The sequence below is a fragment of the Terrapene carolina genome, unplaced genomic scaffold, assembly GCF_002925995.2.
Source record: "Terrapene carolina triunguis isolate 2854851 unplaced genomic scaffold, T_m_triunguis-2.0 Scaffold23, whole genome shotgun sequence".
NCBI classification, from domain to species: domain Eukaryota; kingdom Metazoa; phylum Chordata; order Testudines; family Emydidae; genus Terrapene; species Terrapene triunguis.
The window spans coordinates 5,809,385-5,834,919 of NW_020664374.1; positions in this window are offsets into that span (position 1 = coordinate 5,809,385).

Genomic DNA, 25,535 nt, shown 5'->3' on the forward strand with positions numbered 1-25,535 from the left:
CGTTCTGGCCGCCCCGTTTATTTTTTTTGCTTGGGGCGGCCAAAAAGCCAGAGCCGGCCCTGTCTATAATGAACATGTGCTGCTGTATGGAAAACAACACAAAGTTTCATTTGATAGCACCTTCTCCATTCACTCAGTTTTTGTCTTTTCCACTGGAAAAAATTGTGAGAAATCATTCTGGGACTTATCCAAGACCTATTGAGGTCAATTAAAAGACTCTCACTGACTTCATCAGGCTTTGCAGAAGGGCCTACATCCTTATGACATTTAATGGAAATGTGGCACATACTCAATCGCTTTCACCAGTTACCAAAATCTAAATAAATTTAACAATTGCTCATCTATCTATATATTGAAGGTACTTATATGGTCCCCATTACCATAGTAACTGAGCATTTTACAATATTTAATGTATTTATCCTTACAACACACCCGAGTGGTAGGAAAGTGATATTATCCCCAGTTAACTGAGGAACAGAGAGACTAAGACCCAGATTTTTCAATGTATTTAGACCAGGGATCGGCAACCTTTGGCACGTGGCCCTCCAGGGTAAGCCCACTGGCGGGCCGGGCTGGTTTGTTTACCTGTCACGTCCACAGGTTCAGCTGATCGTGGCTCCCACTGGCCGTGGTTCGCCGCTCCAGGCCAATGGGGGCTGCAGGAAGCGGCACGGGACGAGAGATGTGCTGGCTGCGGCTTCCTGCAGCCCCATTGGCCTGGAGCGGCGAACCGCAGCCAGTGGGAGCCACGATCGGCCGAACCTGAGGACGCGGCAGGTAAACAAACCGGCCCGGCCCGCTGGGGGCTTACCCTGGCAAGCCGTGTGCCAAAGGTTGCCAATCCCTGATTTAGACATTACTCCGTTCAGCACTGAAAGGTATAGGAAGATGACTAAATCCAACTTTCCACAGTGATTTAGACACTTAAAAGCCTAAGCCTCACTGAAAAACCTAAATTTTAAAGGTATTTTGGTGCCTACAGATGCGTATAGGCACCTAGGAGGATTTTCAGAATCATCTAGGTATTTAACTCCCTTTGATTTATAGGTCATTTTTCTTTCTCTTTATCAGTTTACCTAAGCCCTACAAAGCACTCATTAAATTACACCTGTGCTTAAAGTTCAATATGTTTCTATCTGTTTTGCTGGATTTGGGCCCAGGTGCTTCTCATTTTGCAGGATCAAACTCTTGTTTTCTAATCCAAGGATCTCTTATTCTACCTGATATATAGATTTACTCATTTAACTCCTGTTGAGGTAGTTCTGCATACAACTGCCCCTGTTAAACTTTAGATTAGGTATAAACTCACCAACTTAAAAATACAGATATTATATTCCTGTTAGATGGCAGTTGAAGTCTCCATCTGCCAGAATAGTAAGTTATTAAATAATATCAAATGAAAAGCAATGTGTTTTAGCAATTAAAGGGCTGTTCTACAGCCACTAATTTAAAGAAAGCTACTGAAAGAGAATGTATAGAAGATAAATGAAGACTTCAAATGCAACACACTAGCAAATGGTACTGAATTGAAACAAACACTTGGTCACTGTCATATTTGTTTTTCTTTGGAATTCTGCCCTGAAAGCTCTGTAGTTTTGTATTACTATTTTATCTTGAATGACTTACGAATTCAGCTTATACAGGCTCCATGCTACAAAAACATTTCATGCAACCAGTTCGTTGGTTGCAGACTATGACAGAGCAGCATGAATAAAATTTACTTTGTATTTGTTTGATTCTGACTGCCTGAATTTCAGGAGAGAGGAAAAAAGGGTGACCAGGCTAATTTTTCTTAAAAAAAAAAAACTAAACAAATTTTGTGCTTGAAAAATTTAAATATGGTTCTCATTAGTTCATGACCAGCTGGAATTTATCAAGAATAATATTAAACTATTCTTTGTCTGTAATGTGGAAAGTGTAGCTGCTACCTTAAATTCTCAGTCACTTTGACTCTGTAGGGCCTTACCTGACGGGAATGAGTTGGCTTTGAAACTGTTAATGCTGAATTTCCTTGTTTTTGCTTTGTGTTACAACCTATGTGATAGCCAGATGTATTTATTTTTTTCTAAAGAGTTATCTTGGGATACAAAGTCACTGCTTATGAATCTGATTATATTGGATCAGATCCCAGTGCAACTCTCTGGAAAATCCAAATACTATTACCTCAGATGAGCTGAGCCCTAATTCATTATAGGCTTTGAAAAAGTAGAGTTAGTGCACATGCCAAATAGCCATTGATCACACCAAAATCTTTTGCTTTTGTTTAACAGCAAAACGTAGCACAGTCTGGGTAATGGAATAATAAAGTGGCTGATTTTGTTTTATTTTTATACTCAGCCTGTCTTCCTTTGTTCTACCCCCAAATTAGGGTGACCAGTGTGAAAAGTCAGTATGCTTTTTCTTTTTCAAGTGGGGGGTATAATTGTCTATATCAGATAAAGTCCCTAATATTGGGACAATCCCATTAACATCAGGATGTCTGGTCACCCTACTCCAAATCTCTACCTATTTTTAACAAACTTGTAGGGAAAAACATTCTTTCCTAAAGAACCCATAGCTCAAATTTCATCCCCCCAAAGCATTTATTTTTCCACTAAATTACAGCTTAGACATCTGAAATTACAATTTTATAATGAGAAACCTGATAAAATCCTAGCTGTACTGAAGCACTGCCAATACAGAGTTATATTGCTATTATTATTCTTAAGAATCTTAATAATTTAAAACAGAGGTGGAGGAAGCAAAGCTAAGAACTTAGCTGTTAAGTCACTTAATGCTTTATGACTGAATTATCCAGAGATGACAGTAAACTTATTTCCCTTCTTTGTTTTTCCTCCAGCACAGATCATCTGCAATAATCTCTTTCAAGGCTATCCATGTTTTAGATCTTTTTGTCACTATTTTGAAAGCTCTGCTACTAGTGCTTTATACCAAAGTTTCCTTTCAAAGCATTACACACTGAGGTGTAGGCAATGCAACTTCATGGTCAGAACAAGAGTCTGGCCTAGTGACTGGAGCAGAATCAGAGGCATGGTCAGGAAAAAAGCCACTGATTAGGAATCAGGAGTAGGCAAGTGGTGGACAGGAAGCAGGTCTGGTACAGCTGTAGATGTAGAACTCATTGAGCAGACACTGTGATGCTGTTGCTTAAATGGTGATCTGTTGGCTCTTCTGACCAGTCAGGGAGCACAGTCACTTAGTGAGGGCTTATTCGGCCCAGACGACCTCATTGGGTTGCTAGGTAACCGAGTCAAAAGGCAGCTGAGTTCCTGACACAAAAGGAGAACTGCTGAAGTATCAGCTGCTTCTAGTTGGCAGAGGCAAAACTGTGGAGCAGTATTAAGTATCAGTATATGCTCACCACACAATGCTTACTTGCTCCCTTTCCCTTCTAATATTATTGCATTTCACAGCTTTGTTAACTGGTAACTTTGTCTGCATAGACGCCGACTCTTCCATTAATAACAGCTTCACAATGGGAAAAACTACAAATGCTACAAAGAGTTCCCAGTCAAAAAAATTAACAGACACCCTTGGAATGGAAACAGAAAAGTCTGAAAAAGTTGGCAATTGAATCTGAGTAGAATCTGAATGCACTGAATAATTTAAAAGGTCAGGTTTTCAACAAAATCTGGGTATAAATAGTGTCCTGGTATCATAAATTACTCTATGCAGCACAAATCTCTAACATTCATGTAATGAGTTTATTAATATTTAAAGCACTTTGTTACTGATCGTTTAAAAATGTAGAAAATCTTTGAACTCTTTCATTTTGTTCATTCCCCTGGCTTGGGAAGCATGATCTGATGCCTGCTGAAATGAATAGAAAGACCCCAACTAACTTCAAAAGGCTTTGATCAGGCCTTATTTGAATTGAGTAACTTAATTTAAATTACACAGAAGCTTCCATTTTCCAGAATGGACTCTTCCACAAACAGGTTGAGATTATTATGTGATAATGTAGAAGGAAATTGACTTTTGCCTCTTCCCCCCCCCCCAACAAATTAATTTAAATTACTTGTTAAGATGTTGGATTTCTTTCTAGTGAAAAGAGAAAATTAATACAACAGTAACTCCATATATATAGTAGTAATTTCATCTTTGTGATAAATTAATGTCTTTACTTTTGGACCAAACTAGTCTTTTAGAATATTTTCAAGTGAAACGGAATGCTCCTTAAGTATTTTGCAACCTTATTTTGCTTCTTCTACAAATACAAGTAATGCTGGGATATACTACAATTTGAGGTTATTGTAGTCACGTTGCTGTATTAGCAAGGTAAAATTTACATTGTGGCTTGTATGCATGCTTGAACTGTGTCATTCAAATGTTTAATGTTTTCAGAGCTGTTTTACCCACAAAAGCTTATGCCCAAATAAATCTGTTAGTCTTTAAGGTGCCACCAGACTCCTTGTAGTTTTTGTAGATACAGACTAACACGGCTACCCCCTGATACTTCAGAGCTGTTGTTACTGTAAGCTCTTTGGGGGCAGGGACTGTTTAGTTTTGTGTTTGTGCTGTGCCTGGTAAAATAGGACCCCAATCCTGACAGGGACTTCTCGAAATAACTTTAATAAAAAAAGAAATAAGATAATATAATTAGAAATAGAATGTCTCCCAACTTCCCAAAATAAACAACAAGGCACATGGCTTGATAGGGCCTTGAAAGTATTTAACCAATTCATATTTAGGCTTATGATTACTCATGTTTTTCCATCAATTGCACCCTATTTAACACTCATTAATTAATATAAGAGATACAGGGCATGTAAATCATTTATTAGTATTGTCAGGATTAGGCATTGTTTATGTTCATAGTTTTAACTAGCAACAGAGTGTGTATCCCCCAGTCTCTTTTCATTTGCAAAAATTATTTACCTATAGATTTTTTTTCATACAACAGATGGATTCTTTTAATATTTACTGAAAACCTTGAACTTTGTTCTAATGAGAAACCAATATGGCTTTTGAAAATTTGGGTAGATTTTATTACAATTATTACAGTGTATTATGTTGGGTTTTCCTCTTTCCTCATTACTTTTAAATACATGGATGTGTACTTCATTTAGGATCAAACAGGACATTTGGCATTGATGGAATATTATGTATTGTCCTGAAATAACCTACAGCACATTTTATAACCTAGTTTTACAGTACTATCAGCACACACTACTGAAAAATGTGAAAGGAAGTGCAAATAAATGAACTTATTTAAGGTGAAGATTAAAAGAAAAATATGCTCAAATATTTGTTGAAGTACATCTTTTATCACTGTTGCATGGTGGTGATGTAGGCAAATTTTTCACTTATCGTGACAGTTTCTATCAGAGCAAAGAATTATGAAGGGCACTATGATCACATTGCAAAATGTCCATAAAAGGATGAAATTTCAAGGACTGTCTTAAGAGGGGACATGATGATAATAGTTTTCCAGTACATAAAAGGTTGTTACAAGGAGGAGGGTGAAAAATCGTTTTCCTTAACTTCTGACGAGGAGACAAGAAGCAATGGGCTTAAATTGCAGCAAGGGAGGTTTAGGTTGGACATTAGGAAACACTTTCTAACTGACAGGGTTGTTGAGCACTGGAACAAATTGCCTAGGAAGGTTCTGAAATTTCTGTCATTGGACGTTTTTAAGAACAGGTTTGCGATAAATGAAAGGGGGGTGGGATAGCTCCCTTTTATGGACACCCTGCCGGCCAGTTCGCTACAAAATCTGTTAGTAGCTGTTCTCTACTTGCTTTACCTGTAAAGGGTTAAAAAAGCCCATAGGTAAAAGGAAGGGAGTGGGCACCTCACCAAAAGAGCCAATGGGAAGGCTAGAACTTTTTAAAATTGGGAAAAAACTTTCCCTTTGTCTGTCCTTCTTGTTCTCTGGAGAGAGGAGACACAGAGCAGCAATGCTGTAAGAAGCTTTAAAGCAGATATGAAAAATCATCAAATTGTACCTCAAAACTACTTATCTGAAACCCCAGATATGTAAGTAGATCAGGGAACGTCTAGGAAGACGCAATTAGGTTTCTCTCTTTTATTTCTTTATGGCTTGTGGACTTCTCTGTGCTAACCCCAGGTGCTTTTGTTTTGCTTGTAACCTTTAAGCTGGACCTCAAGAAAACCATTCTTGATGCTTAATTATTATATTTGCTCTTTTAAAAATCTAGCTATAGCCTACATTCCAGATCTATTTTCTTTCTTTTTGTTTTTTAATAAAATTTACCTTTTTTAAGAACAGGATTGGTTTTTTGTGTCCTAAGAGGTTTGTGCATATGTTGTTTAATTAGCTGGTGGCAACAGCTGATTTCCTTTGTTTTTTTTCCTCAGCAATTCCCCGGAAGGGGGGGGGGGGGCGAAAGGGCTCGAGGGTTCCCCAGAGGGAGGAATTCCTAAGTGCACCTTCCTGGGTTCAACGGGTTTTTTTGCATTTGGGTGGTGGCAGCATCTACCCATCCAAGGTTAGAGAGAAGCTGTAACGTTGGGAGTTTAATACCAGCCTGGAGTGGCCAGTATTAATTTTTGGAGTTCTTGAGGGCCCCCACCTTCTGCACTCAAAGTGCCAGAGTGGGGAATCAGCCTTGACAAGGTTAGACAAACACCTGTCAGGAATGGTCTGGTTATTACTTAGTACTGCTTTGAGTGCAGTTGACCTATTGAATCATAAAATCATAGGACTGGAAGGGACCTCGAGAGGTCATCTAGTCCAGTCCCCTGCACTCGTGGCAGGACTAAGTATTATCTAGACCAGGGATTGGCAACCTTTGGCACATGACCGTTCAGGGAAATCCGCTGGCGGACTGGGACGGTTTGTTTACCTGTAGTGTCCGCAGGTTCGGCCGATCGCAGCTCCCACTGGCCGCGGTTCCACAACCTCCCTAGGCAATTAATTCTAGTGGTTAACCATGATGACAGTTAGGAAGTTTTTCCTATTGCCCAACCTAAACCTCCATTGCTGCAATTTAAGCCCATTGCTTCTTGTCCTATCCTCAGAGGTTAAGAACAATTTTCCTTCCTCCTCCTTATAACAAACTTGAATGTATTTGAGGTCCCTTCCAGTTCTACACCTCTATGATTCTCTAATTCTCTACAGATCTTGACTGATCCAAAATTTGAACCATTCTCAAATGCCTGTAAGCTGCTAAAGTGGGTCCAGTAGTTTAGTAATGAAAGAATGGTCCTTTTGGCCCAGATCCTCAAAGATATTTAGGTAGCTAACTCGCATTAAAATCAATAGGTTTTACATGACTGGAAGTAAAAAACAACAACAATCAAAAACCCACCAACATGGATCACGACCTGTAATGAGATTTACTTGCAGTGGATATTCAATCACTCTGTCCCTGTGTGCTGGGCTGAAAGTTTCAGAAAGTGAGAGGGCTCTGGTAACAGAGGAAAGGATAGATGCTGCTCAACACTGCTGAAGGAAGCCTGTTGGTTTTGTCTGTAGCTTTTCACCATTTTCCTTTCCTAAATGCTGCTGTTGAAGGAGGACTGGGGCTCCATATAACTATGAGATAACCCAGCCCTGTGGCAGTTGGGTGTGAAATTGTGCTGAGTTTTCCCTCCCATTTCAACTCGCAAGTAGCTGTTTTATAGAGTTCCTGTGTGTTCTCTGAAAGCTTCAGACCTAATAATCCCTTCCTCATGGCTCGCCGCACCTGGGAGAGATCCCGGGATATTATCTCCATACTAGCAGAAACATCTGCCCTCTGTCATGACACTCCTGTAATTTTTTATAGAGCTGTAGGAGTTTAAACAAATGCCTCAATAATCTTGTTTTGTTAATAATAGTATAAAGAATAAGCCTGGCAGCCCAGTAGTCATCAATGACCTTGCAATAGTAATGGTTAGAAAAGTCTATTGGTCAGCTTCAAGTTCCAAGGTGGGAGATAAACATTAAGAGAAATAAGACTTTTTATAAACTATGACCAGTACCTTGAAAATTGTCTTTTTCTAACTGGTATTATCAGTAGTGGGACTGCAGAGCCAGGCAATAGTGGCTGCTGCTGCTCAATAGGCGCTTAGCTTAAAGGGTACTCTGCCCACTGGTGTTGGCTTCCACATCTGGGGGGGGGGGGAAGGGAGAGAGGAGAAAGGAGGTTGTTGGGACTCACTGACTCCTGGCAGCTTTTGGCTCGACAACCTGACCTTTCCTCTACTCATGCTGCTACTCCTGAGAGGAGCTTGGAGGGGTGCGGGAAGCTGAGGCTAGGCCACCCTTATCCAAGTCCTCCCAGTGGTGTTAGGCTACACATGGGCACAGGGAGTGAGGGAGGGGAGGCTGCTGGGATTCCATATCCTAGGTCAGATTATTTCATTTGTCTAAAAAAAATCATCATATTTTAAAACATATTTTAAAAGATATTTGCACTTCCCGTCACATATTTTTTCCATGGTGTGTGCTAGAGAAACATGGTCTACATGAATTTACTATGGTGGGTGCACACCTGCTTGAAAGACTGTATTCAAAGAGTAGTTATCAATGGTTTGCTGACTAATTGGGATGGTGTATCTACTGGGGTCCTGCAGGGTCAGTCATGGATCCAGTACTATTCAATATTTTCATTCATGACTTGGATAATGGAGCAGAGAGTATGCATCTGAAATTTGCAGATGACACCAAGATGGGAGGGGTTGAAAGCACTTTGGAGGATAGGATGAAAATTCAAAAGGAGCTTGACAAATTGGAAAATTGTTCTGAATTCAACAAGATAAAATTCAATAAAGACAAGTGCAAAGTACTTCTCTTAGGAAGGAAAAATCAAATGCACAACTACAAAATGGGGAATAAATGTCTAGATGATAGTACTGCTGGAAAGGATTTGTGGGTTAAAGTGGCCACAGTCTGAATATGAGTCATTAATGTGATGCAGCTGCAAAAAAGACTAATAGGATTCTGGGGTGTATTAATAGAAGTGTTGTATGTAAGACACAGGAGATAATTGTCTTGTTCTACTCAGCACTGGTGAGGCCCCAGCTGTAGTATTGTGACTAGCTCTGGGCACCACAATTTAGGAAGGATATGGACAAACGTAAGAGAGTCTAGAGGACAGCAATAAAATGATAAAAGGTTTAGAAAACCTGATCTATGAGGAAAGGTTGGAAAAATTGGGCATGTTTAGTCTTGAGAAAAAAAGACTGAGGGGGGAACCTGATAACAGTTTTTCAATATGTTCAGGGCTGTTATAAAGAGGATAGTGATCAATTGTTCTCCATGTCCACTGAAGATAGGACAGGAAGTATGGGCTTAATCTACAGCAAAGGAGATTTAGGTTAGATATTCGGAAAAACTTTCTAACTATAAGAGTAGTTAAGATCTGGAATACACTTCCACGGGAGGTCATGGAGTCCCCATCATTGGAAGCTTTAAAAAACAACTTGGACAAACACCTGTCAGGGATGGTCTAGGTTTACTTGGTTCTATCACAGTGCAGGGGGCTGGATTTCAGGACTTCTCAAGGTCCCTTCCAACCCTACATTTCTATGATTCTATGATCTCATGATTTTTGAATGCTTGGGGCAATTTGGCAGTGTCAGGTGGGGAGTTGGGAGGAGTGGTTGGTTAGCCTGATCTCACACTATCTCATTGCTACTGGTGCTAGAACTTTCTAGAACTTTGGTTGTAGGAAAGTAGAATTTAGATTTTGCTTCTGTAACCCACAGTCAGCGTGTCGCTGTCACCATGTAGGGGTTGATGAGCTTCTTAGAACCTTGCCTAACAAATCTGGGTCCTTTAATTCAGGTGGTTGAGGTTTAAGATCTAGAGGCCCCAGTTTCAATCCTTACTGCCAACGACCTACCACAATGGATGGCACAACAATTCTAGATGGAAATGCAGAGTTGGATTGCCCAGCAGTGCATTGAGTGTCAGATAGTGTATGCACATTTTTCTAGCAGATCAAAAATGGTACTACTTATTTCGTTGCATTGCTTTTGCAGCAAACAACTTTTTTATGGTCACCCATTTTAACCGGCAGTGGGATTCAGAAGATGCTCTTCTTCCCTTCCCCCAATATGTTAAAAATAGTGCACCAGATAATTACCTGTATGTTATCTTTTATGGCAACCTGGATGTTATACATATGGCAAAATAAAACAGCAGCAGATCAATAAAGTGTTCTGCTTTGATACTGTAGAGATTGAAATTCAGTAGAAATATTTCCTAAATTGAAACATGCTTTTCTCTGATCCATATTTTACACTCTATACAGAAATACTGGCAGTAAAGTCTGTAAGGAAACATAGAATAGGATTACAGCCCAGTGCTCTCCTCTCTCTTTGCCTCATGCTGCCACTTTCAGTCCTAAAACTTCCTGCTGAGAGAGCAGAGGCTGGGTATTTCCTGGCAGGAAGCAGGAAGTTCTTCCAACATGCAGCAATTTGTAGTCTGCAATTTGTAGTTCCCACTGCTGCTGCTGAAGCACACTGGACCTTGGGGTACAAACAGATTTTGCTCAAGCTTCCCCAAAACATTCACTTCTGGACATACAGCAAGCATGAAGAAGTTCAGCCCAAAGGAATTTGTTTGAAATAGTGATTAGCAACTGAAAACATGTTAAGTAGAAGTGGAACACAGTCATCCTTACTCAGAAGTATCATCAGCCCAGCAGATTCTCATTTCTAATGTGCATACATGAAAAAAAATCAGATTTAAACATTCTACTTTAAAACATTTCAACTACTTTTCTTCAAACTTGCCTCATTCCTTAGATCTCACAGAGATCTATAAAACAATCCAGTTGTTTATTTTATGCCTTCACCCACTACTGAGTTATTCCTGCCAAGGTTGACACTAATTAGAAATGGGAAAGGATGTAGTTATTTAATATGTGCATAATTCAAAACCAGCACAAAATGACTTTGCACATGTTTTCTAAAGATATAATCTCCTTGGGGTGAGACCAACCACCGCAAATTTTAGCCCAAAAGGAATTTGTTTCAGAAAGTTACAAGCAATTGAACAAGGAGCATTAGAATAGAAGTTGAAACTTGGCCTTAGCTACTTTAGCTGCAATCCTGCCACCTGATATAGTAAAAAATAAATAAATAAGAAGCCAACTTTACCGCTTCCAGCGCTCACACAAGCCAAGTGCTTTTCCTTCATTTTGAAGCAAACAGACAAGCCACTTCAGCCAGAGTCTAATGTCTTATGCCAGGTAGTTTGGAATTATAGAAAAAACAACATCTCTGAAGATACATCTCTGAAGATAAACCAAAGCTATCTGCTTGTCAAAGATTTTTACTATTGACTTTGTACTGTACGAATACAATGAAAAATAGCATCCTTTGTGACAGAACTAGGAAGCACTCAGTTTATACTTTATCCATGGTGCCTGTGTTCACTGTAATCCTAGTTGTTCCTTTTGGAAACAAGAAGACCACTCCTAACAGAGATCTTACAGAAATAAGCTACTGCACATTTATGACTGCCTCAGTAACATCCAAGTGGTACAGGTGGATTTGTGTTCCATTCAGATGAAAGTTGATTTTAAAAATAAAGAATTGACAAATAAAGAGTTCAGTAAAAGATCCAGCTATGAAATTCTTCTAGTTACTATGGAGCTTGAAAGGAAGAGTACCTGGTGGGATAAGTCTCTTTATTAGTCTATGGGAGAGGCCAGAGGGATGATGTTCAGGAGTTTGGGAATGGGGAGACTGGAAACCCTAAGTTTTTCTTATCAGGTGGATTGCTTCCCAGCCCAGCTCTAAAGTACAGAATTGCATTGTCATCGTTCTTGGAGCTTAGCCAAAACTGAAATGTCCTCTCTGACTCCCTGCCTTTGTTTTCTCAGAGTAGTTTGATTGAAATCCCCAGAATTGAAATTCCTTTTGGTTCTCAGTCAAAACTTAAGCTATTTTTCAATTCAATTCGGACATGGCCCAAATCTTGTGAGAATAGCCACTTTCACAAGATTTTGGTCTAGGATGGTGGAAATAATGAAATTTCTTCCATTATGGGCCAAAATTTTAGAAGAGCAGTTTGTGATTTTGAATCTACAGAACTAAAGGGATAGGGGTGGGGAGAGAAGGTTATATTTGTTTGCAAAAGAAGATAAATTAAATATATTTAGATGACTATTAAAACTTTAAGGAGAAGGGGAAATATCCTTTCCTGCAAACATACAGCTGCCGCCAACTTAACATACACTGTACATTTGCTCTATTAGTATTAAGAGCCCCTTCTGTTGGTGCTAATATTGTTTGGTGTGTAGTTAAGCTTCTATCATGGGGCTGAGGGGAAGATTCTCAGTGGCTGTAGATTGTCATAGCTCCACTGGTTTCAATGGAGCTGTGATAATTTATACTTGCTGAGGATCTGCCCAGGAGTACTTGGAGGCCCAGTATTGCAGGGTGCTGAAATCAATGAGTGTGCAGGATACTGTACATTTCAGGAGTTGCTCAGCTTCCCAAAGGATCACATCTAGAGTGCATTTTTTCAATACATTCTATGTATAACTGTCACAGAGCAAGCTTTGCCTTGGATCCCTTCTCAGTTCCTGTCATAACTATAAAGGGAAGGGTAACAGCTCTCCTGTGTACAGTACTAAAATCCCTCCTGGCCAGAGACTCCAAAATCCTTTTACCTGTAAAGGGTTAAGAAGCTCGGGTAACCTGGCTGACACCTGACCCAAAGGACCAATAAGGAGACAAGATACTTTCAAATCTTGGGGAGGAGAAAGGCTTTTGTGTGTGCTCTTTGTTTTAAGGGGTGGTTCGCTCTTGGGACTGAGAGGGACCAGACATCAATCCAGGTTCTCCCCATCTTTCTAAACAAGTCTCTCCTATTTCAAACTTGTAAGTAAAAAAGCCAGGTAAGGCGTCTTAGTTTTACTTTGTTTTCTCAACTTGTAAATGTACCTTTTACCAGAGTGTTTATCTTTGTTTGCTGTACTTTGAACCTAAGACAGAGGGGGGTCCTCTGAGCTCTTCAAGTTTGATTACCCTGTAAAGCTATTTTCCATACTGATTTTACAGAGATGATTTTTACCTTTTTCTTTAATTAAAAGCCTTCTTTTTAAGAACCTGATTGATTTCTCCTTGCTTTAAGATCCGTTCTCTCTCAGGTGCCAGGCTTTGCTTCATTCATTCTTCTTTCTCAGTGGTGGAACTCCAGGGTCCCATGAATCTTAGGCTCTGGGTTGCAACCTCACTGTTTCTTAAATGTGTTTACCCAATAGGCCCAACTGTATTTGGCAAGAAACTTCTCTCTGGGAGCGTGTGACCTATGGTTGATTAAAATGACTTAGAACAGCTTCTTCAACAGTAAAGGTACTGTTTATTTACCCAAAAGTACATGGCAATCAGAGAAAAGGTTTAAAACTACATAAAGGCCTATATACCTGTTCTCACCCAAAGGTTACTATTTCCCTCAAAGCTTAGGGAAGCCCAGATGACTCAGATCCATCCCACAGGGCCTGTGTCTGAGTCTGTTTGCTCTCTGGGAACAGCCCCAGAAGACAAAACCTCGCCCTCTCTAGAGAGAGTTTTTAATTGTTTAGCATCCTTTTGATCTTAGGCTCTCAGCTGTGTAACTTTGATGGGGACCTGAAAATAGCATCTTCCCAATTAATGGCCCACCCACTGTTCTCTTAACCTCACTGAAGTTATTTAGTCAGAGGTGTCTTATCTTTGGCCATTGTTTCATTTTCTGCTTGTTCTTCCTTACAGCCCTTTTGATTCAACTCCACAGAGCCAGACAAAATAATATGAAGCAGGTAAAATGAGGCCCACATAATATTCATAACATTGTTATAGCTTAGCCCCTCGTTCTCCACTGTAATGTATTACTTTGCACTGCAGTTCTGCAGCAGATTAATCTCTAAGGAAAACAATCACTGGTCTGAGTTAGGCCTGGTCTACACTGGGGGGGATGGGGAGGAGGGGATCGACCTAAGATATGCAACTTCAGCTATGAGAATAGAGTAGCTGAAGTCGACGTATCTTAGGTTGACTTACCTCGTGTCCTCACGGCGTGGGGTCGACTGCCACCGCTCCCCCGTCGACTCTGCTTCCGCCTCTCGCCGTGGTGGACTACAGGAGTCAACGGCAGAGCGATCGGGGATCGATTTATCACATCTACACTAGACACGATAAATCGATCCCTGATAGATCGATCACTACCCGCCGATCGTAGTGTAGACGTACCCTTATATATATGCGTAGGTAGAACAACACCACAAACTTCTCTCTCATTTTGTTTTAAATGATTTGACTCAGGCTTCCATGGATATAACAATATGTTTTTACCTGACTCTCACTCTCAGAAAAGACTATTTTCGTTCATGGTGGTGGAGATAAAGAGGGGGATGTTTCATAAATTTGTATGCTTTGTTTACTGCAGAAATGTAATATGCTCTTATTAAGGATGAGTCACCTAACAAGACACTGGTCATCAAAACGTTTTGCTCCTCTCCGGGCTATAAATCTACTGATGTTCTTAGATTCTATGAATTGCCACAAGGTTGCCTGAAGTTTTAAAAGGTCATAAAGGCAAAAAATATTGATCTTCTACTGGCTTGCCCATCCCTGCTTTAAATAAAAATGACCTTTGGTTGCATTCATTTACATTTAAACAAAACACATTCTAGAAGAACTGCATTAGATGCGGAGTTTTGTCTACATAGAAGACAAATCCAGCTGACAGCCATGGGCTTAAGAACTGACAAAGAGCCCTTAAAAGACTTGAGATATAAAACCAAACTGTCCCACTTTTCAGGAAGAAATATTTTGCACCCTGGGTGACCTACTGTTTATACAAATTAATGTCAAAGATGGATTTCAACTTTATTACGACAGATCTGGAACACACAGTGCAGTTTGCATGCCAAATAAAACTAAGGGAACATCCTTCCCTTCAACAGCAGATTTATAGCCAGAAGAGGAGGAAAGTGGTTTGATGACCAGTGTCCTGTTAGATGTCTTATCCTTAATAAGAGCACATTATTTTTCTGCTTCAAACAAAACTGGCTCCTGGCAAAAATAAAGGTTACACTACGTCCTAAGTGTCTTCCACCTAGAAATGGAAAGAGAACCCAACAGGGCTTGTTTATGGCTTAATTTGCATGAGTTGTCAGTTTGGATTAAGGATCACTACAGACTAGGAAATGTATTTTCATAGATTTTAAAGAGTTTAAGGCCAGAAGGAATGATTAGATCATCAAGTCTGACCTCCTGTATATCACAAGCTATTAAATTTCTCCCAGAACTGATGGGCAGGATCCCCTGGGAGAACAACATGAGGGGGAAAGGAGTCCAGCAGAGCTGGCTGTATTTTAAAGAATCCTTATTGCGGTTGCAGGAACAAACCATCCCGATGTGTAGAAAGAACAGTAAATATGGCAGGCGCCCAGCTTGGCTTAACAGTGAAATCCTTGCTGATCTTAAACACAAAAAAGAAGCTTACAAGAAGTGGAAGATTGAACAAATGACCAGGGAGGAGTATAAAAATATTGCTCAGGCATGCAAGAGTGAAATCAGGAAGGCCAAATCGCACTTGGAGTTGCAGCTAGCAAGAGATGTTAAGAGTAACAAGAAAGGTTTCTTCAGGTATGTTAGCAACAAGAAGAAAGTCAAGGAAAGCTTGGGCCCCTTACTGAATCAGGGAGGCAACTTAGTGACAGAGAATGTGGAAAAAGCTAATGTACTCAATGCTTTGTTTGCCTCGGTCTTCACAAACAAGGTCAGCTCCCAGACTACTGCACTGGGCAGCACAGCCTGGGGAGTAACTAACCAGCCCTCTGTGGAGAAAGAAGTGGTTCAGGACTATTTAGAAAAGCTGGACAAGCACAAGTCCAGGGGGCCGGATGCACTCCATCCAAGGGTGCTGAAGGAGTTGGCGGATGTGATTGCAGAGCCATTGGCCATTATCTTTGAAAACTCATGGCGATCAGGGGAGGTCCCGGATGACTGGAAAAAGGATAATGTAGTTCCCATCTTTAAAAAAGGGAAGAAGGAGGATCAGGGGAACTACAGGCCAGTCAGCCTCACCTCAGTCACTGGAAAAATCATAGAGCAGGTCCTCAAGGAATCAATTCTGAAGCACTTAGAGGAGAGGAAAGTGATCAGGAACAGTCAGCATGGATTCACCAAGGGCAAGTCATGCCTGATTAACCTAATTGCCTTCTATGTTGAGATAACTGGCTCTGTGGATGAGGGGAAAGCAGTGGACATGTTATTCCTTGACTTTAGCAAAGGTTTTGATACGGTCTCCCACAGTATTCTTGCCAGCAAGTTAAAGAAGTATGGGCTGGATGAATGGACTATAAGGTGGATAGAAAGCTGGCTAGATTGTTGGGTCAATGGGTAGTGATCAGTGGCTCCATGTCTAGTTGGCATCCAGTATCAAGCGAAGTGCCCCAAGGGTCGGTCCTCGGGCCGGTTTTGTTCAATATCTTCATTAATGATCTGGAGGATGGAGTGGACTGCACCCTGTTTGCAGATGACACTAAACTGGGAAGAGTGGTAGATACGCTGGAAGGTAAGGATAGGATACAGAGGGACCTAGACAAATTAGAGGATTGGGCCAAAAGAAATCTGATGAGATTCAACAAGGACAAGTGCAGAGTCCTGCACTTAGGACAGAAGAATCCCATGCACTGCTACAGACTAGGGACCAAATGGCTAGGCAGCAGTTCTGCAGAAAAGGACCTAGGGGTTATAGTGGATGAGAAGCTGGATCTGAGTCAACAGTGTGCCCTTGTTGCCAAGAAGGCTAACGGCATTTTGGGCTGTATAAGTAGGGGCATTGCCAGCAGATCAAGGGACCTGATCATTCCCATCTATTCGACATTGGTGAGGCCGTACTGGGTCCAGTTTTGGGCCCCAGACTACAAGAAGGTTGTGGAAAAATTGGAAAGAGTCCAGTGGAGGGTAACAAAAATGATTAGGGGGCTGGAGCACATGACTTATGAGAAGAGGCTGAGGGAACTGGGATTGTTTAGTCTGCAGAAGAGAAGAATGAGGGGGGATTTGATAGCTGCTTTCAACTACCTGAAGGGGGGTTCCAAAGAGGATGGATCTAGACTGTTCTCAGTGATGACAGATGACAGAACAAGGAGTAATGGTCTCAAGTTGCAGTGGGGGAGATTTAGGTTGGATATTAGGAAAAACTTTTTCACTGGGAGGGTGGTGAAGCACTGGAATGGGTTACCTAGGGAGGTGGTGGAATCTCCTTCCTTAGAGAGGTTTTTAAGGGGATTGGTCCTGCTTTGAGCAGGGGGTTGGACTAGATGACCTCCTGAGGTCCCTTCCAACCCTGATAGTCTATGATTCTATTATTCAGATACCCTATATTGAGCCCAGTGAGTTTTAGTTAGACTGAGGCATTTCAGTTTCAGACAACTAAATTGTTGTGTGCCACAGGCAGAGATCAGGAAATACCAATGCCTGATGCTCCAGCAATAGTAACAGATTGGGTGATAGATTGATTAAGTGAGAGATGCCCAGATTGATTAGATGAGAGATGCGCCGATGAACCTAGGAGGTTTTACATATCTCGTGCTGCAGAAGAAGGCAATGCCCATCCCACCCCCAGCATCCCTACCAATCTGACCTGGCGGAAAATTTCTCCCTGACCCCAGATCTGTAGATCAGTTTGGTCCTGAGCATGTGAGCAAGACCTGCCAGTCAGGCATCTAAGAAAGAGGATTCTCTGTACCACCTCAGAGCATTGGCCCACCCTATCTGGTGTCCCATCTCCAGCTGTGACCTACTTTTGTTGCTCCAGGCCAATTGTTCATCAGAGAAAAAATTCCTTCCTGACCCATTCAGGTGACTGGCTGAAGCCCTGAAGCATGAGATTTGATTATAGTAATTTTCTTAATGCAGCTCTTCAAGTGTTATGAGTAAAGCTAAGATTTTGTCATGGTTATTTTTAGTAAAAGTCATGGACAGCTCATGGGCAATAAACAAAAATTCACGGAAGCTGTAACCTGTCTGTTACTTTTGTTGCTGGGGCTCCATGGTTTCCTCCACCACCGTGGTGGCTGGGAGCTGCAGGATGACCATATTTCCCAAAGAGAAAATGAGATACCCCAGCCGCTCGCCCAAGGCGTCCCCCTCCCACTGCGCGAGGCTGTTGCCTTTCGCCGGAACCCTGCCAGGGCCCCACTGGCTGTCAGCTCCAGAGTCCCACAGCCCTTGGGGCTGAAGCAGAGAATGTTAGCGAGGTCTCTGGAAGTCACGGATTCTGTAACTTCCATGACCTCCGTGATATAAACGTAGCCTTAATTATGAGTTTGTGGAAGGCAATTCAGGCAATCCTGTTCTCCCCCATGACCCATGAAAGAAGGGAATGTTGGAGATTCACAAATTCACAGATTCCAATGCCAGAAGGGACCACCATGTGCACCTGGCCTGACACAGAGGCCACAGAATTTATCCTAGAACCTGGATTAAAGCATAATGTTTAGAAAGATAACTAATCTTGTTTTAAAGAATACAAGCGATGGTGAGTTCACACTGCCCCCAGTAAACTATTCCAATGTTTAATTACCCTCACTGCTAGGGAATTACATCTTATTTCAAGGCTGAATTTATCTAAATTCACATTCCAGTCACTGGATTTTGTTATGCCTTTATCAGCAAAGTTGAAAAGTCCCCACACTATCAGCTATCTTATCCATGTGTCAGTATCTGTACACAGTGATGGAGTCAACTCAACCTTCTCTTCAGTAAACTAAATAAGCTGTGCTCCTTAAACCTCACGTTATAAGGCTTATTTTCCAATTCCTGTCTCTGTTTTGAGTTCCTTTGAACTCATTCTTTCCACATTCTTCTCGAAGTGTGGCCACCAGAATTGGACACAGTATTCTAGTAGCCCTCTTACCTGTGTAGAGAGGCAAGATCACTTCCCTACTTCTGCTTGATATTATCTGTTTTGTTCATACCCAGATAACATTAGTATTTTTTGCCACAGTAGTGCACTGGGAGCTCATGTTGAGGTGATTATCTATGATGATCTCTAAGCCCTTCTCTGGATCACTGATTTCCAAGACAGTCTCTTCCATCCTGTAGCTATAACCTGCATTCTTGGTTCCCAGATGTATTACCCTATGTTTGGCTGAATTGAATCACATTTTATTGGCTTGTGACCATTTAACTAGGTGATTTAGATCACTTGTCCTCCTCATTATTTACTACCCCACCGATCTTTGTATCTGCAAACTTCACTAGTAAAGATTCTATATCATCATCTACAGCAGGGGTTCCCAAACTTGGTCCGCAGCTTGTTTGGGGTAAGCCTCTGGCGGGCCGCGAGACGTTTTGTTTATCTGAGCGTCTGCTGGTACGGCCGCTCGCAGCTCCCAGTGGCTGCGGTTTGCCGTTCCTGGCCCATGGGAGTTGCGGGAAGTGGTGGCCTGGCTCACGCCACTTCCCGCAGCTCCCATTGGCTGGGAACGGTGAACCGCGGCCACTGGAAGCTGTGGGTGGCCATACCAGTGGACGCTCAGGTAAACAAAGCATCTCGCGGCCTGCCAGGGGCTTACCCTGAACAAGCTGCAAACCAAGTTTAGGAACCCCTGATCTAGATCATTGATAAAAATTTTAATCACATTGGACCAAGACCTGATCCCTGAGGGATCCTGCTAGTAACAGCCCAACTTATTATCATCCCTTTAACAACTACTTTTGGAGTTCTGAGACTCCATGTGATGTGACAGAGAAAATAATTTGTATTAATCACTCTGGGGCTTTTTTAAAAAAAACAACAACCACCCTGTGTTGCAGTTTTAATAAATTCAAATTTGCTTTCATTTAGGAGGATGGCTCTGACTGTATATATCAAGGTATCCTGAGTGAAGGAGAAACAGGTCAGTAACAATGTAATATGGTGCAGTGATCATTTATTGCATGTATTCCACATCTGCTGCTGCTTTGTATTAACATAGTAACATGTGCTTTGTGCTACAATCGTGTTTCAGTGAAATCCATGCAATATTGTGATGTACCTAATACATTCAGCAGCATCAGAAGTGTGTTTTGCCAGATACTTCTGGTATTGATAGCAGGTCTAAATGTGCCTTTTTAACAATCACTTGTCAGAGTACAGTAATATTTAAATGTGTATCTACGTATAACCAATTGTAACTGTTTTTATGAAGTTTGGGAATACAAATGTTGTTTTGGCTTTACTCTGAAGGCCTTTGGTTGTACTCTGTGAAGGTGTCTGGAGGTGTAACATACTGTCTTTATGATACTTACAAAGATAGATATTCCCTCTACCCTTTTAAAATTTCATTTAGTGTTGTAACAATTTGTAGATGTAGAAGTAGTAAAAGGATGATGTTCCATTGTTACCCCATAAAGCAATTTTATCTGCATGAGGTTGCTCTTAGATCACTGCTGGACTTTATAGCAAATATTAATAGGGCCAGATGAAAAAATAACCTATAAAATGTTACTTACACAAGAGTCTGATTCACCAGTGAGAGACACTATTCTTTTTGTATATTAAAAAAAAAAGGAGTGGTGGTGGTGGGAAATGGATTTGGAGTTTGGAGCATGAAAGAAAGATTTATTTCAGTCTCCAGGGTAGGTTTATTTTAAATGACACACACTTCATTTTATGCTGTATCTGGTCAATTATGATTTGTCTGGAAATAGTCCTTCATTGCAACATGGAAAAAAGAGAAAGGGCCTTATATATATCCTCCTTTATATGCTGTCTTCCTGGCTAGCTGAGATTCTTCTCACATAACACTGGTCTACAATTTTTGAGAAGTCGTCTGCTTCAGAGATAAAATGTGCTATTTATTATGTATTTTGATGTGCTGAATTCAAATATGACCATTAAAACAACTGATTGGCTACTGTTTCTAAGATATTTAAGTTTTTACATTTTATGTCTATGTATATTGTGTAGATAGTAGAGTTTTAATCATAAATTGTAAACCTAGGTCTTTTCATGTGTTTATGGTTGCTTTACATGATAATATTTCACCTATCCTGTTTATGTAACACTTTAAAAATCAGCAAAAGCGTAATATAAATAAAATTTATTGTGGAACAAAAGGCAAAAAACTATTCTGTACATAGTTTAGTCCTATTCAGTGTCTACTCGGCACTTCTTGGCTTGTCTCTTGTATTCATTAAATGGAGCATCTCTTGTCACTGTCCAGCAATAGTCTGCAAGCATTGATGGGCGCCATTTGCCCTGATAGCATTTCTCCATTGTTGCAATATCCTGGTGAAATCGCTCGCCGTGCTTGTCGCTCACTGCTCCGCAGTTCGGTGGAAAAAAATCTAGATGAGAGCGCAAAAAATGTATCTTTAGTGACATGTTGCAACCAAGGCTTTTGTATGCCTTGAGGAGGTTTTCCACCAACAACCTGTAGTTGTCTGCCTTGTTGTTTCCGAGAAAATTTATTGCCACTAACTGGAAGGCTTTCCATGCCGTCTTTTCCTTGCCACGCAGCGCATGGTCAAATGCATCATCTCGAAGAAGTTCACGAATCTGAGGACCAACAAAGACACCTTCCTTTATCTTAGCTTCACTTAACCTTGGAAATTTTCCACGGAGGTACTTGAAAGCTGCTTGTGTTTTGTCAATGGCCTTGACAAAGTTCTTCATCAGACCCAGCTTGATGTGTAATCTTCCTTGATTCAACAAGTGGTGGATGCTGAACACTTTTCCTCCCAGGCTCCAATGACTGTCAGAGTGGCCAAACTTTCTTGATGTAGTAGGAATCTCTTGCACGACTATCCCATTCGCAGAGAAAACAGCAGTACTTTGTGTATCCAGTCTGCAGACCAAGCAAGAGAGCAACAACCTTCAAATCGCCACAAAGCTGCCACTGATGTTGGTCATAGTTTATGCACCTCAAAAGTTGTTTCATGTTGTCATAGGTTTCCTTCATATGGACTGCATGACCAACTGGAATTGATGGCAAAACATTGCCATTATGCAGTAAAACAGCTTTAAGACTCGTCTTCAATGAATCAATGAACAGTCTCCACTCATCTGGATCGTGAACGATGTTGAGGGCTGCCATCACACCATTGATGTTGTTGCAGGCTACAAGATCACCTTCCATGAAGAAGAATGGGACAAGATCCTTTTGACTGTCACAGAACATGGAAACCCTAACATCACCTGCCAGGAGATTCCACTGCTGTAGTCTGGAGCCCAACAGCTCTGCCTTACTCTTGGGTAGTTCCAAATCCCTGACAAGGTCATTCAGTTCACCTTGTGTTATGAGGTGTGGTTCAGAGGAGGAGGATGGGAGAAAATGTGGGTCCTGTGACATTGATGGTTCAGGACCAGAAGTTTCATCCTCTTCCTCTTCCTCAAGTGAGAATGATTCTGGTGCATCAGGAACCGGCAGTCCTTCTCCGTGGGGTACTGGGCGTATAGCTGATGGAATGTTTGGTTAATGCACAGTCCACATTTTCTTCTTTGAAACACCTTTCCCAACTGGAGGCACCATGCAGAAGTAACAATTGCTGGTATGATCTGTTGGCTCTCTCCAAATCATTGGCACTGCAAAAGGCATAGATTTCCTTTTCCTGTTCAACCACTGGCAAAGATTTGTTGCACAAGTGTTGCAGCATATGTGTGGGGCCCTCCTCTTGTCCTGATTTCCAATTTTGCAGCCAAAATAAAGGTGATAGGCTTTCTTAACCATAGTGGTTATACTGCGCTTTTGTGATGCAAAAGTCACTTCACCACAAACATAGCAGAAGTTATCTGCACTGTTCACACAAGTACGAGGCATCTCTGCTCACTTTGGCTAAACAGAAATGTGTCCCTTTGCAAAATCAAACACTGACAAATAAGAGAGCACGACACTGTATGATTTCTAGAGCTGATATAGGGCAATTTGTTCAGCAGAGTGATGTAAGCTTCGTTATGATTGCATCATCCATGACTTCATGATGCAATTCATATCATGTATGACGCAATACCAGCTTCAGATTGCATCATTCATTGTTTTGCCTAAAAAGCAAGTACTGTCCAAACCCAGTCATAGATTTATTCATAGATCTAGTCAAAGATGTATTTTAGTCATTTCTGGTTTAAATTGAGATCCCTTCCCTTGATAACTCACTTATCCTCCGCCATTCCCAAGTCAAGGGTCGTATATACTGACACAATAGCATATCTTGAAAACTAGAGCCAATCAACAATTTTAAGCACCATTTTCGTTCTCAGTGACCCAGAATTAGTAAAGTTTGACGACATTTATTTCAGAAGCATTTTGGCTGTAGAGCAGTGTAATAGGTCTAGGAATCTCCAAGCTCAACTAGCAATAGGACCACAATACAAGTATTTCCAAAACCTGCAAAGAGTGAAAGGTACTTTCTTGAGTATTAATATATGTGGCTTACTTGACTCTTTACTATTCTTATTAAGGCAGATGCTTACTCCATGTAAATTAGTGTAATTCTACTGACTCCAAAGAAATTATGTCATTTTACACCAGCTAACAATCTGGCCTGTTGTGTTGTGAAGAATGCACCCAAGACTCTGATCTTCTTGCTCTGTTTTCAAACCACTGGGTTGTGAGGGGAATTTATTAATTTCCACCAGATGGGATGGAGAGAATTCTCTGAGAGGCATTTGAAACTGTTTTCTTCAGAACCTTTCCTTGGTTAAAATTTTTTTTGAGGAGAGAAATGAAAATAAAAATAAAAATCCATCTACCCCAGCCCCAAGTTCTATTTGCCCTCTGCTCCATCTGGGCTCTGTTAGCTCCAATGCACTATTAGTGTAATCAGCTGAGCACAGCGCGTTTCAGAATTCTTTGCCAGTCAGTCTCAGAACAAACACTATAATGGGAAATGATGTCATAAAATAATTTCCTGAAGGTGTATTATGTAAGAAACAGGAAGCAAGCTGTCATTGTTGCCCATATTTCAAAGTAGACTCATTCTATTACAATGCAGCTCACAATTTTTGATGGCTGAACAATAATGTTGAATTCATTATAAGTTAAAACCTGTAACTGATATCAGGAGCACTATGAAACAGAGCTTTATGATTTAGTTTTAAATGGCCTATTATTAAGCTCAATAATCAATGTCATCTGAGTGGTCCACTCAGCGTTTGTTATAAGTATCATATACTTGGCTTTGTAATCAAATTCACTAACGGACAGCCAATAGTACAACCATGTATGATGAAAATATATCATTCATATGGTAAACTTGAGTAAACTTGGGAAAGGAAAGTTAATATTCACTGACAGAGTTTCAACTGGCTTTAAAAGCAGCCTTGTCACCATATTTATTTCCTTTAGTGCGGTCTACTGAACTGAACTTTGCAAGAGGCTATTCTGCATGTGCTAGGGCCAGCCTTAGGGGAAATCGTGCCCATAGGTGAATGGGAAGGGGGGAGCTCCCTTTATAGTGTCCCCTCCCCCTGCAGCTGGGGAGCGATGGGGGCAAGACGGCGGGGGTGAGGAGCTTCTTGCAGCCAGGGGAGGTTCCCAAAGGTGGGTTTGACCTGGCCCCAGGAGTGGCCCATGCAGGGGTAGATGAAGTCAGGTCCCACTCCAACCCAACCAGAACTAGCATCTGGAGCCCAGTGCACAGTAGGAGCACTGGCTAGGATGCCCCCAACCCTGCCCCTCCCTGGCTCCGGGCCCAGCGCTCGAAGGTTAAAGGGGCCTTCGGTTGGCTTTACGTGTGGGAAGGGGGTTGACCACAGCACCCCCGTGACTACGCCATCCTGGGCGGTCACCAATGTCGCCCACCCATAAGGACAGCCCTGGCATGTGCATTTTGTGCTTCCCTGACTTACACACACATGCATGCACTCATTCTAATGTGAATATTGGTGTAGCTATTTGCACATGCACAAGTGAGAATCTGGGCAAACATCAGACACTTGTAACTGGCATGTAATTCAGCACTCACACAAACATTTGGCCCAACATTAAACACTTAAACTCCCTCCCCCACTGAAGTCACTGGCAAAACTCTATAAGAGTTTAGAGTATGCAAGGAATACAAATGAGTCCTATATGAAGACGTATTGCTATACAGAGGAAACATGTCAACAACTGAAGGGGTATCCTAGAAGAATCACCAAGATACCAAATAAAAGTCAATGCTTCTTTTTGCTAATAAGAAAGTCTCTATTTCTTGACACTAATTCTTACTATATCCTTCGCCTTAGGCTATGCCACACCATTATATTGAATGAATTTAACCTTCTTACACTAGATTCCTCCACTACAGGATCTGACTGTTCACTGTAAATACTGAGAGCATGGTTAAATACAACACTATATTTTACATATAAATTCAGTAATTCATTTTAGCCTCAACTAAAATTAAATTTTAAAAAAAGCTGCAAGTTCCTGGTACTCAGCGAGCCTTCTGCAAGTGGTAAGTATCCCCATTTTACAGATAGGGAAACTAAGGCATAAAGCCTTAAAATGACTTGGCCTACACGTAGGATGACTCTGGGAGAACATGGAGCAGAACCCAGATCTTTTGATTCCTTTTCTTGTGATTAAAACACTCGAAATTGCCTCTGATGCACTATAAGCGTCTGTAAACAATAAAGGAGACATGGCCCCTTCCTCCAGTAGCTT